Source organism: Fringilla coelebs (assembly GCF_963513975.1).
Source record: "Fringilla coelebs genome assembly, chromosome: 6".
Lineage (NCBI taxonomy): Eukaryota > Metazoa > Chordata > Aves > Passeriformes > Fringillidae > Fringilla > Fringilla coelebs.
Window position 1 is genome coordinate 39903955 of NC_140034.1, and position 13579 is coordinate 39917533.

At 36.2% G+C, this 13579-nt stretch overlaps 1 protein-coding gene across 3 annotated transcripts in view; it reads left to right on the forward strand.

Annotated features, from left to right (window-relative positions):
- Positions 1-13579, forward strand: part of FUT8 (fucosyltransferase 8) — a 97124-nt gene that overhangs the window by 19350 nt on the left and 64195 nt on the right. For all 3 annotated transcript variants that reach the window (XM_084207856.1, XM_084207855.1, XM_084207857.1), the window contains exon 2: positions 2369-2445. The gene's annotated coding sequence lies outside the window, so the exon portion shown is untranslated. The remainder of the gene's footprint in view (positions 1-2368; positions 2446-13579) is intronic.

Below are 13579 nucleotides of genomic sequence, written 5' to 3' on the forward strand. Positions count from 1 at the left end.
TTGAGTGACATGTCTGATTTGTCCTGTGGTATTGGGAATGTAGTCCTGGTCTGACAAATGGGTCTAGTGTCTGTGTTCAGAATTAAATCAGTTTGCCCCAGTCAAATGGAGAAAGGATGGGGAAAGTGTTTCCTTTTTTTCTTATTCCTTGCTGCAACCCTCTGTATTCCTAAGGTGATATAGGTATTTTCATCTTGCACTTCTGTAGTTACAGTCACTAAAGCGTGGCATCCTTGAACTCTATTACCTTGCTCTTGTGCTTTCAAATTTTGTGTCTTTTTGAAATGCAACTTAAATTGCATGAAAGTGTTGATGAAATGTTTTGGACTTAGTTTTGGTTGCCTTGCAGGAGACTGGATTGAACACTGCAGATGTTATTGAATCCTTTATAAGGATATATATATATATATATATATATATATATATATATTTATAAATAGATGAATTTAAAAAAAAAGAGAGAAAAAGGTAGTCTTGGTACACCCAGCAATTCAAAGTCAGAACTGGGCATATAACTAAAATTTTCTATCTGTAAGTTCACTCCATGACCTTTATCTCCAAAAAGATCTGTGTCAGACACCAAATTTATGTGGAAGGAACTACTGTCTAATTAGTGACGTTTGTAAATACTCTTGAGGTGGTTGAAACAGAAATGTGAAGATTTAAAAAAATATTTTCAGTTTTTACATTATGAATAGAATTCAAATCTCAGGGATTTATTAGCAATACTGGGCTGTAAAATTGTAAACTCTTTGGTAGTTCCGAATGTTTCAGAGTAGACTGGCTGTTTTAAGATAAGCACAATTTATGTAAAGTGACTGTATTCTTTTTATGGCACTGTGGGAAAAAACCCAAAGAGCTTTATTTCTGTCCTATTAGTAATGTAGGCTATTTGCCCAGTAATGTAGGTGATTTGCCCAGCCTGGTAGGTCTGGAAGGCATTTTGGTACTGCTTGCAATTCTGTTGCTTACAAATAAATCAACTTGTAAATTTAGTAATAGTTCTTTTCATTATATGAAATGTAAATGTTTCCACTTCATGTTTGCCATGAGCCAATCTGTCTAAATCTATTTTTCCATATGTATGGCTCCCATAATGTACTACCTTCTACTTGTTAATGAGGTTGGAGATATGAACTTGTAAGAAAATACATCAGAATGCTTCATGCAGAAGTTAGAGTAAGCATCATTCTAGACCATGCTCTAATGTGTTCCCTGTAGGGCTGCCTCTTGCAGGTACCCTCTGCAAGGTAGCCCTGCTGAATTTTGTTCTGCTTGGCTTCTTGAGTCACCTTCAGCTGGAAGTTTCACCTCTCAATTTTTGTGAAGCAGGCAGTGTAGCTGATTTGATGAGAGCTACAATAAGTAATGAGTTTATTTTTTCTGATTTTGCTTGTTATACATGGAGAAACTGGGTTGTATTTTTTGGTTTGAGTTTCTGAGATACTTTATCACAGCAAAAGCTATAACCTTTTCATTGAGTGCCTTAGCCAAAGTATATCTGGACTATCAATCTCAAATAGAAGTGAAAATAGGCTATCTCCCTGTTTCCCTCAGGCTTTCCATTTTTGGAAGTTCATGGGCTCTGACTTTTCAGGTGCTGATTACTTTAAATAATTTATTACATGATAGGAAAACACAGAATTCAGATTTGGTTTTTATCACTGTTGCTTCTTTTGAGAGCTTCAGAGTTGCCAATTCACCTTTAAGAGTACAGCTGCTGAACCTTCTCTTTGAAATAGAAAATAACTTAATTTTCATTCAAAAATAAGACTAATTTGGCAGAATTCTCATTGCAGTAAAAGTCAGTTATCTGAAGCATTTATAATTTTTTTTTTCTTTGTTCCTGTTCCTGGTACTATTGTTGCTTTAATTTGTTTCCTGTTTATTTTTTTTTTTTCTTTCTTTCATTCCTTTCCTTGAAGTCAGGTTCACAAATAAGCTTTTTCAACAACCAATTTCTTGCTGTTTCAGAGTCTGATAGTGCAGCTTTTGATTGCTCTTCTGTTAAATGGCCAGGAATCAACGTTTAGTTCAGTAGTGTGCTGCCATTCTGAATTACTGAGACAACTGTTGGGAAATGATGTACTAACTCCATGCCTTGATAACTCCAAAGTAAGATTTTGTTTAAAACAGTTTTTTCTTCACTGAAAGAGTAGTCAAGCATTCTAACAGGCTGCCCAGGGAAGTTGTTGAGCTTCCATCCCTGGGTGAATTTAAAAGAGATGTCTGTGGCTCTTAATGACATGGTTTAGTGGTAGACTTGGTAGTGGTAGGTTTATGGCTGGACTTGATGATCTTCAAGGTCTTTTCTAACCTAAATGATTCTGTGATAAAAACTAATGAGCTTTTCCTCTTCTACTTTCAGAGACTTGCCTATGCTTCAAAATGAAAGTGAGGAAGAAGAATCCCCAGAAGTATTAATTTGAACAATAATTTTTGCTTGTAAGTAAGTACTTCTCATTCTTTGTGGTGTAACCTTCACAATTGAAAACTGCTCTTCTGTTGATAAGTCTTTGTCAGCTGAGAAGAGGAAACTTTGCAAAAGAGAGGTCAGGTCCTTCGCTTTTCAGTGATCACTGACAAAATGGGTCAATCAGATACCCATTTCACCTTTTGTTTCTCCTTACACCTATTTCTCTCCCTTCTCCTCTTTGCCTCTCATCTCTTAAAAGAGAAATTCTTTTGTAGGTTCATTATGTCTTACGTACAAAATCCTGTATTTCTCTGGCAGTATTTCTGGGCCCTTTCCATCTGTATGGCAGATATTACATGTATTTCTCAGAGGTAAGCTGTACTTCTGCAGAGGCTGGGCACAGGCCCTGCTTCATGCAGTTTTTCAAGAGTTGTAGCAACTAAACTGTTGTGGGTAGAAAGTATTGTGTGCTCTGGATATCCCAGATCCAGTGCTTCAGATTCTTATGGTTTTGAAGGTCTGGGCAACTACTATAATAGTCATGTTTAAGGACACATTATTTTTATTGAAATATAAGTTAGCAGAAAGGTAGCTCTCTTTGTTTTGAGAAGAATGCTTAAAGAACGAACTTCACTGAAGCATGAATCTGGATGTGAACTTGGAAACCAAGAATATTATGACATTATTCTTTTTTTGATGCAACCATAGAAAAGACTGTTATGATCAGTATTCTTAACTATGATAAGAAAGTTGTGAAAATTTCTTAAACTTCCCCAATTGAACAAGTTAGACTAAGAGTTCAAGTAAATGTGCTGCAGATTTGGTGCTTTTACAGTTCACCCAACTTCACTAGTGGTTGTCAAGCTGGTGACATCTAAAGTGCTCTCCATTATTTTGATTTATTTTGTGCATGTATAACTTTAAAAGTACTGTGGTGTTGTAAGAGTTTAAAGGATGGTTTATTGAAAAAAAAACAAAGAAGAAAAAAGTGGGATTTTAAATAATGTCCTAGGGACCTTCTGACCAGGCCAGAGCAAAGACTATGGTGATAGCTTTCCCAAGTATGTCCAGGGTGCTCTGTTGTGACTGCTTCGTGTTGGTGAGAGGACGAGTTTCTGTTTCCTGAACCCAGCCTTCTTTTCTGTCTGACTCCTACTGAAATGAGTTGCCTGGTTTATCTCACAAATCCAGAAGAAAGGTTTTGCTTCTTGGCTTTTGGGATGGGTCAGCTCAGATGACTGTTCAGAGAAATGTCCAAATGGTGCAGAAGAAGCAGAGAGATTCTTCAGGCAGGAGAAAAGTGTGGCATGTAGGAACCTGTCCCTTCAGGCAGCTGTCAGTGGTTTTGCCCAGCAGTTTGTGGTAATGCTCTCTTGAAGTTGTTAGGCTGGGAATACATGATTTGACTTTGGAGAAAAACAGGCATTTGTGGATGCTTCAGACTAGAAGTGGCTGATCTTGCCAGATCCCTCCCAGCCGTTGCAGTTCGTCAGAATTGCATTTTGACGAATAGTTATTGATATGGAGTAGAAACAATGATTCAGATGGAAAAAAATCTTAGCAGATAATTAGGAGATCTGTAACTGTCTTTCCCCCAGCCCACCTTCCAACTCTCCAGCCCCATGTGTAGTATCTGTGTGCTCCAGGCTCTGAAAATGAATGAAAGGTAGGAGAACTTTCGTGACTTCTCAAAACCTCACTTGTAGTCAGAATTGGCTGGTCCCTTGTACACGATGTTATGTAATAGAACGATTTGTATCTTGATTTGAAGTTTTGTAGATTAAAATCTGTTTCCTTGTGAGAGCCTGCTTGCAGGCATGCATGCATATGTAATCACTTACTTTTGTACTTCCTGTTGTTCTGCGTTCACACCAACTTGCTTTGTCCGGAAGCTGCGGTGATGGTTTGACTGTCTTCAGCAGAGATGTGTCCCTTTCTTTAGCAAGAAAGAGGCACAGTGGTTGAGAACTGCATGAAACCTCTTCTTGCCTTTTCTGTTTAGTTTGTGTGGGAGGGCAATTAAAAGGATTTGAGCAGCTCTATAAACTGCAGTGCCTGGAGCTATAGTTAAGCCAGTGGTTTGGTACATGCCTTGCTCAACTGCTGAGGGAGGTTGAGCAGTGCAGGGAAGCTGATTTGGGCTCTGTGTCTAGGTAAGATCTAGGTAGTGCTGGTGGGTGAGACAAGTAACTGAGCACTACAGTGAGGTGATATCTTCCCTGTAATACTTGATTATGCAATCCATGGATCCTGTTGGATTCCTGCTTCCAGTCAGATCTTGTAATAAGCTGCATTTGGAATTATTTTCTGCTATCACAGTATAGCTTGGGGAAACTGTATTATCATCTGTATACTTATTTGATATTTTTTCCTGATTCTTTTCAGATATAAAAATGTTTCCATGGTAGCCTTTCCTTTTTTTTCCCCAAATCATATTTCACACTTAGTCTAATCCATTCCATCTATGAACTACTGTTCTGTAGTTTGTTGAGAAATAAAGATAAAATCAACATTTTTTATTGCATTCTAAAACACTTTCTTATCCTTTCTCAGATATTCTGTAAGTTAGATTAATCTGCGATGGGCTTTTCAAGATAAACTAATTTCTGTATATCTTGAGTTTTATTTATTGTAAGGGAACCTAAAATCTCAGATACGTATTCTCTGTTTCTACATATCTAAATAGATCAGTGTAGGATTCCTGATGGAAAATACCTTTTCAGGAGGGTATGTTGCTCATTTAGCCCTGATATTTTATTAGAACTGTCCCTCTGCGGTTCTGCAGTATCTCTGATCTTACTTGCTACTTTCGTTCTTGCCTGAGGATCAGCAAAGTCTGTTTCTTGTTCTAACGTTTGGCTTCAGTGTGCTCTTCTATCCTGGTAAGCATTTAGCTTGGATTCTTCTTTGAAAGATTGCTTCCTACTCCTCTGTTTCTCTGAACTATATTCTTTATTAAAAGCGTGTTCTAGATAAGTCATTTCTGATGCAGAGGCACAAACAACATTTTTTAATGTTTTTCTTTTCAAGAAAAGAGGATGCTAATGGATCCATTGACACACGTTTACTGCAGTGAAAAATGATGCCAGGCTGAGACACTGCAGAGAGGTTGGAAGATTGGAGGAGAATTTAACATGAAGCAAGAACTTAGAATGAGCAGAGGAAAATGGGATTCTAGCCATTAAGGGCAAACTTAAAATCCTGATTTTAAATTAAATAAAAAGAAAACAGGGGAGTCCAGGATAAGGAATGGCTGAGAGTTCTGAAGAAAGAAATTGAGGGTTAAGAGCAACCTTAAATCAAGAATATCATGCACATAAAGTAGTTCTAAGAATGTAACATCACACCAGGATGAATAAATGAAGGTGCTGTCATTCAGCACTGTAAAACTGATGTAGATCTCTCTGCACAACCTAGGGTAGCAATGGAGTCAAGCAGGTCACTGTGTCCAGTTTGGAACCATGCACTTAATGCACCCCAAGAAATCAGAATTATCCTGCTGAATTGGAAAGTCTAGGAGAAAATAGTATTGAAAGTATAATATTTCATCCGAGACCTGTTAGGAGAGGTTGAAATAATAAGAGTCTGAATAAGGAGCAAAATTTTTACCCCCTTAATTGTCTATGTCCTTTGTGAATGAAGCATAGGGAGAACAGGTTTTTGCAAATGATGCTGAGAAGGAGCATAGGATCTCTTTCTGCATATTGCACTGTTTCTTATTTCATTTTTTTTAAAATAAATCTTTCAATGGACCAAGTAACATTTTATCTTGAATGCAGCTAAGTTTAAACTTAAATAGTCCAAACCTAAAACATCAACTGAAAATTTGAAAAAAAACCTAGACGTGATAACCTGGTGGATATTATTTGGCTCTAAATTAGTACTATTTTTGCAGTGCCTGAAAAGCCAAATTTCAAATACTACTGGTAGTCTGTACCTTTTAAAATGTCTACGATTAGTCTGTTACATGAAACTAAATTTTTGTAATGACAAGTTGTTTGACGGGACAAGATCAGAGGAAATAGCCAGGCAAGAAGTTTTCTGCTTCACAAGCTCTTTCAGTTAAATAGGTGAGGATGTACATCACAGGGTTTTATAAATTTTGTTTAAAGTATGAAGTACAGAGAGATAATGTATGTGGGATTAATGTATCTGTGAGTTATGATTTTTTATTTAATAATTTTTAGATTAAATGGTAAGAGGGGGTAAGAGTCTTGCACACTTTTTGCTGTTGAGTGAAAGAAATTGTAGTTGTCATGGGGAGAACAAGATGTGGATAAGTGTCAAGGTGACATCTACAGTATAGAAATATTCTGCAGTTCTTTTGGCTTTGCTCTTTTTTTAATGATGCAATTATACTACACTGATAATTCAGTACTTCTTTATAGTTTGGATTATATTAAATAGTGGCTAATAAACACATCTGAAACTGGCAGATCCTGTTAGCATAAGAAAATCTTCATTTAATTGTTTTTGCACTTCAATCTTGGTGGGTTTTTTTTTTGTTACTTCTTTTGTTCTTAAACAAATGTTGAAATAAGCTAAGTCTAAGGGGAATAAGAAAAATTAGATGTTTGCCAGTATGTGGAAAAAAATCTAATCAAGACAGAGGTTAATTGTAGGGTGATTCACTTGAAACTGATCCTAATGATACTGTCTTAATGAGATTGATTTTGCCTAAGTATATTTGTCATAACTCATGTTAACTGTATTAAAATTGGTTAATGAATCCAAAAACCTGTCAGTAAGGGGGGAACTTTCAAACTCTAAGGAAGGCTCCCTCATTGCTACATGGCAGGAGGTTCTTGGTCATTGGCTTTAGCTCTTGGGAAGAATACATTGCTCCTAATAAATGTCTAAATTTGATAGAAAGAGATCACTAACTGTTAAATTGCTTGGCAAGTTGAACTGGAAAGTATTTGGATAGAGCCAAACGTGTGATCTCAGGTCTAGAGACCTATATTGTAGATTGCACTTATGGATTAGAGACAATGGTTTTGAATAACACAGGCAGTAGAAGGCATGTAGGGGAGGTGATATTAACTGCTGTATACAATATTAATGGGCTGTGTATAATGGCTAGTTTGGGGTTCCTAGGATTAGTCAGAAATAGTCTTAAGAGGCTTTGAAGAGAGCTGCAAAAATGCAGGTTCTGGGAAAGTATATCTCATTTTAGAGATTTAAGAAGCTTGTTCTGTTAAAGTGTTACTTGAGCAGTTTTGAAGATTTGAACTTTAATCCTAAATGAAAAGGCATTGGTGAGAGCTGAAAACAGATGTTTGGTAACTAAGTAGGTGAGCAATTTATCTGGGAATCATTTGTTCTCATTTTCTCTTTTAATCATGGATGGTTTTAGTAAAAACGTGTGCCTTTTCTTGGAGAACATGTGTGGTCCTGATACAAGAAATAGGAGAAAGTGTGTGATCATTGGATCACAAAGCAAAGAAGTATTAGAGTGCAGCAGGACAGTATAGCAGAATATACACATTAGATGGAAAAAAAGCAAGGATTGCCATTGGGTTTGCAGATGGAGCTGAGGCCTCATGTTGTGGCTGGGGAAACAAAGATATTACAGACTGCTGTGGAGCATCCCAGTCCAATTCTGGGTGCCATATTCCCCTCTGGGGGCAGGCTGTTAATATACCCTCACCCAAGCCAGCATGTTACTGGTAACATTTTTGTCACAAATACTTTGTAAAATACAGTGTATCACAGTAACAGGAGTATAAATCTGTGAAATCCATCCTTGTCTCAAGGCATCACCAGCTCCTTTTCTGCCAGCCAAATGCATTTTCAGGCATTGTATTGAATCTTCTTATGCAGTAGTTGTATTACTCCTTTCTCCTTTCTAGATGGTGTACAGATTTTTCACCTGTTGAGCTGATGGTAGAATCCTTCTGAGTGAACGTTGGCTTTGCAACTCTTCCACTGAACATGTTCCTTTCCAGGAAATATGCTGATGTTTTCACAAAGTTCTTTTTTTAAAAGACTGCTTTTTGCACCTTCCTTCCCGACCGTGTTAGTATTAGTGGTATTCTTTTTTAATTTTTTTATTTTTTAACCGTGGAAAAGTACTCTTTTCCCCTCTAAGCTTAAGATTGGCTTAGGAAGGCAGAACTACTGTATATCTCTCTTCTCCTGGTTCATCACAGCGTAGAAATTCCCTTGTGTTAAAATGTGCTTTTTTCTTGCATGTTACAGCTGCAGTGTTGGGCAAAGCTCATGTTTTTAGTGTCTCTAAATGAGTGAGAATAGCTATTTACTTTATATTTCCCTTCAAGCAGATAGTAGTCTGGAACTGCAAGCTTCTGGAGGGCAATCTTTCCATTTTGTGCCATTGTCAAATGACTTGGATGGTGTCATCAGCATGATGTGCAGTTGTGTTTGTGGCATGAGCATAGTCTGAAGGGTGCAGGGAGGTTGCAGATTGTCCTGTCACTGTGAGAGTGAGTGAACTTACAACTCAGTGCTTTTCTCACAGACCCGAAAGCAGCACTCAGCGCTGTGCAGGTGGTCAGTGAACACTTGCAGCAGTTGATGGCTTTTGTGCACCATCTGTGTCATGCATCCTTTCTTCTTGATTATCTTCAGTGTGCTTTGGTACTTGCTGAAGTAAAAAAAATATGGAAAAATTATGTATGCTATTGTTACATGTTCATAACACTCCTCTGAGAAGAATTCATGTATCTTCTGGAGAGTGCCTGAATGAAAACTGGTCTGATGAGCCACATGTATTTCATAAAGGGGACAGTAAAAAGCCACTAATGAAGTTGTGGGAAGTGGACTCTTGAGTCCTCATAATTTCCTGAATGCTGTGATTAGCATCCCACAGAGCATTGTAAAACAGTTCATTAATCATAGTCAGTGACAAAGAAGGCTCTGGAATGTCAGCTGTATTGGGCACCTTTCTGTGGTTACAAGATCTTGTGAACAGGGGCCAGAATATTTACAAAAACAAGTATGTGTTTTGGGCTGTGATGGGCCACTCTTAGCAGCAGTTTGACAATTAATGCGTTCTGGAATAAAGAATAAATGGAATAAAACTTTTTCTAGTGTAACAATACTATTATAATAGGTTCTTAAGTTATTTTACTAAAAATATTTTATGATCTTTGCATGATCTTCGTATTTTTCGGTTACTAAACCATTTCTATTTTGAATGAATGTTCATATTAAAAATGCTTGCACTAACTTTGTCCCACTGGTTCTATCCAAACAATTCAACTAGATGTTTTCAGTTTGCTGATCTACATATTTTCTTATTATTTTATAATGTTTTGTCCCAGTGTTCCAGATATTCCAAGAAACTAATTTATGTGTACCTGGAATCTCTGTTTTTCAATTAATAATTGTTGCTGCTAACTAATGTGTATTTCTAAAAATGTGTTCTGATGTAAAATGATCTGTATGATCAATCTGAGTTACTGAGCTCCATTGGATGGGAAAAATTAATGCAGATATTTTTGGAAGTTATTTTGCAAAAACTGAAAATGAAACATTCATTCTACATCAGTGCTACATTGTTTGTTTGAAATGGTGTATTTCTGAAAACTGTTCTAAAGCATACACTTGAAGTCAAAAGTCACTAAATCAGAAGTATTCCGCTGATCCCTAGATTTTTCAACTAGCAGCTTTTATTTAGTTTTGGCTCTTTAGTCTGGGTAGCAATATTCCAGAGAGTGTTGTTAGGATGCAACCAGTGAAAAATAATCTCAGAGTTTGGGAGAATTTTACAGCAGCATATATTAGAGTGGGCTTAATGTTTGGTGTCTCACTAGAGCAGGGAGCATAGCTTGAAGCAAGGTCAAGAAAATGGATAACTTGAACTCTGTTCAGAAAGTTAGTGGAATATAGTTCATGCATTCTAAAGGCTTCAGAGAGTATTTTAACATAAGCTTTCCATGTCTTGTTCAGCTTTTTTTCTTCCACATGCCTTTTTGGAGCACTGATCTTTCAGTCTTGAGCTCTGCAAATCCCTTAAATTTGGCAGAACTTGAGGGTTTTTCCATTTGTCTTCTATTGCTTATTGCCTGCTTTTCATTTATTCCTTTGCATCAACTTTTTCATAATTGAGTAACTGTAACTGTTGTGAACACCTCATCTAGAGATGGAGTGGATGGCAGAGAATGGGATCTTTTCCTAGTGTGTGCCAAATATAATGAGTAGGTTTTGTGTGCTTTCCTGAAAACATATGGATTTTCTCCAGATCTCTGTGCTCTGAGACTCAAATCTCTTCTGTAAAGAAGCATCAGAAAAATTAATTGATAGCTTGATACAGAAAGTAATCAGAACTTTGATGCAGTTCAGTACTCCTGTGCATGTATGTGCTCTTTCCATGTAGCTGCTCACTAAGTCATGGCCAACTACTTCTGTTGCTGTCTTGTATTTCAACAGTATTTTAAACTCTGCCATTTCTGTAGACATGTTATGAGCATATATCCATATGCACACAGAAAATAATTTAAAAAAATCTTTTATCTATGCCCTTTTTAGCAGTCATAGTATGAAGAATTTTTTTTTCTGTTTTCTGTTTTGTTCACATCTAGAGTACTTTTTCTAAAATGTAATTTATTCTGATACTCTGCTTAAGGATGTAACTTTTTTTGGTCTAATTCCTCGCCTGTTTTGATGAGTAATCAAGTGTTTCTTTCATCTAGTAAGATTGTTGTGTTTATGAAATGATTATCTTTCTTCAGCTGCTAAATTTCTCAATTCTGTTTCTCAGAGTGTTCAGTGTTCTTCAGCGCAAGAATAATTTCAGGGTTTTTTTCCTCTGTTTCTCTGGCCCAGTCCTTGCCGTCAAATTGTGGAGAGGATTCTAGACTTTTTTGCTGAGCATGTTTTTGTCTTTCTCCACCTGTCATTTAATTAGACAAGATTAAGGAATGAAGTATAAAAATGCATTTTTCCTAAGCAAACAGGGAAGACAAATTATTTCATAACAAACTAATAACCAGGTAATTAATAAAATGTTGTGGGGTTTTTTAATATCGTATATATTATTTTTGGAATGATTTGGATGAACTAGTTAAAAAGTGTTTGTGGGAACATAATGTTTTTCTTTATTTATTGTCATAATTTATTCCCATTCCCCCATTTTCTTGTTGATAAGTCTCCTCAAACATTTTAAAATAATGATTCTCATTTCTAGAAAGCTCAGAACTGTAAGTTAAGAATGTTTTGGAAGTGTGTGATTGTAATGATATATCCATTTTCATGCCTTTTTATTGGTATCCTAACATTCAGTGTGTTTGATCTATAATTTTTTTGGTCAAGCAGAGAATATCTGAGAGAATGGGGCAGGAGAGAAGGGTCAGCTCAACGTTTAAAATATTAAAGTGTCCCAAACCAACAATCAAACTAACCAAAAAAAAAAAAAAGAGAAAAAAAAATTAAAAACCTTAGGCGAATTGTTCCAAAAGTCTGTGTTGCATGTGAGAAACCTTTCTCAACAGCACTGCAAAATGATGGCCCACATTTCTCCTTGTGAATGGGACTCCTTCATAGGTGACACCTTCATCTTAGTTGACTGCACTTCTGTACTAGGATCAAATCCTTTCCATTGCATGTACAGAACTCCTGCCTCGTGTAACTGTGGCTTATGTTGGTCTCGATGCCAGGAAACTGCAAGGTGCTGTGCTTAATGGAACCTCATTTTACAAGGATGCTGAAGGTGGTCTTTGAGTTAAAAGATCTCTGAGTTCAACTCCTCTTTAACACAGCCATAAAAAGAGTTATTTGAGGTGTGTTCAAGTATGGTGTGTTGAAGAAGAGCCAATGCAGAGGTGACCTGATCAATAAACTATAATTAAATTGCCTGTTTTTGGCAAGGCTCTTCAACAATTGCTCTTAGAAAAATGAAATTTTTGGGAGAAAAGAGAAACAGGGTTTTTTTTGTGAATTTGTAACCCCATAAGGGAATGGAATAAACCAGAATATATGGATATTTTTCATAATGGTAACAGTGTCATGCAAGGTTTCATCTTATCCTGCTCAAGGGCCTGTGCTGGGTCCTGTGTACTTCATCATAAGAATAGATTGTCTGGAAATAGAGTCTTTTGAGCTTTTCTGGATAGAACCTATATAGGAAACTTCAGCATTATATTTATGACCAAATAATCTTGGCATAATGTTTTCATTTTAATTATTTTTTTGTGTGTGTGCTTCTCTAATATAGATAGGGAGTGAAGGAAGTTGGAAGTGAGTAAATATTTACATTTGGGAAGGGCTCTTCCTGTGGTCAGGTAATGAATAAAAAACTCTGAATAGTACTCAATGAACCTGTGCATGTAGCACTCCATGAAGATATATGATATGTGTTACTTGGTACAGTATGTCTAGTAATGGATCCATTTAAAGCAAATCAGGGTTGTGTGGTTTGTTTTTTTTTTTTAATACCAGTGTTGAATTTTTGATCACCCTTTGAAAGTCTTAGATTTTCATCTGCCATCATTGCTGTAAAAAACAAGGTATACTACTAGTATACTTCAAATACGTATTCCACCTCATGCTGTTTTAAAAAAGCTTAGCTTCTTTTGTATGGCTGAAATGAATAAAGATCTTAAGCTCAACTCTGGAGCCAAATTATTTATTTATTTCTAGAACCAGCTGTGTAAATCACAGTGAGATAAACACAGTGTATGAAATTTCTCTTCTATCAGTTGTTGCATAGAGAGTTTTTCCTAGGGAAGTCTTATGAAATCAGTTAATAAATATTTAACTATTTATAAGTGATGTTGTATAGAAGTAGGAAGTAGTGCTTCTTTTTTTATATCATCAGGGAACCTTTTTTTAATGTTATATATTTCTGTGAAATAATGAGTAAATGTTTACAACTATAAATTATATGCTGACCACTCTGTTGTTTTTCAAAAGAAAACAAGAATATTTTGCTACATATCTGGTATTTAAAAATTAGCTAATTTAGCTAACAAACATCCTGGGCTAGTGCAGTAACAGGATGTGAAATTTTTTAATAAATGTCTGGTTACTCTTGACTGTCTTTCCCTCAATATTGCTGTTTTTTATATTGATTTGAAATGTATTTAGTAAGTAGATAGCAAACTTCATCTCGATCTCGCTGTCATATTCCGGTAGCTGTTTTATAAAGTTTAATTTATTTAAGAAAGCTTACATCAGTTTTAACCTCCTGATATAAGGAGA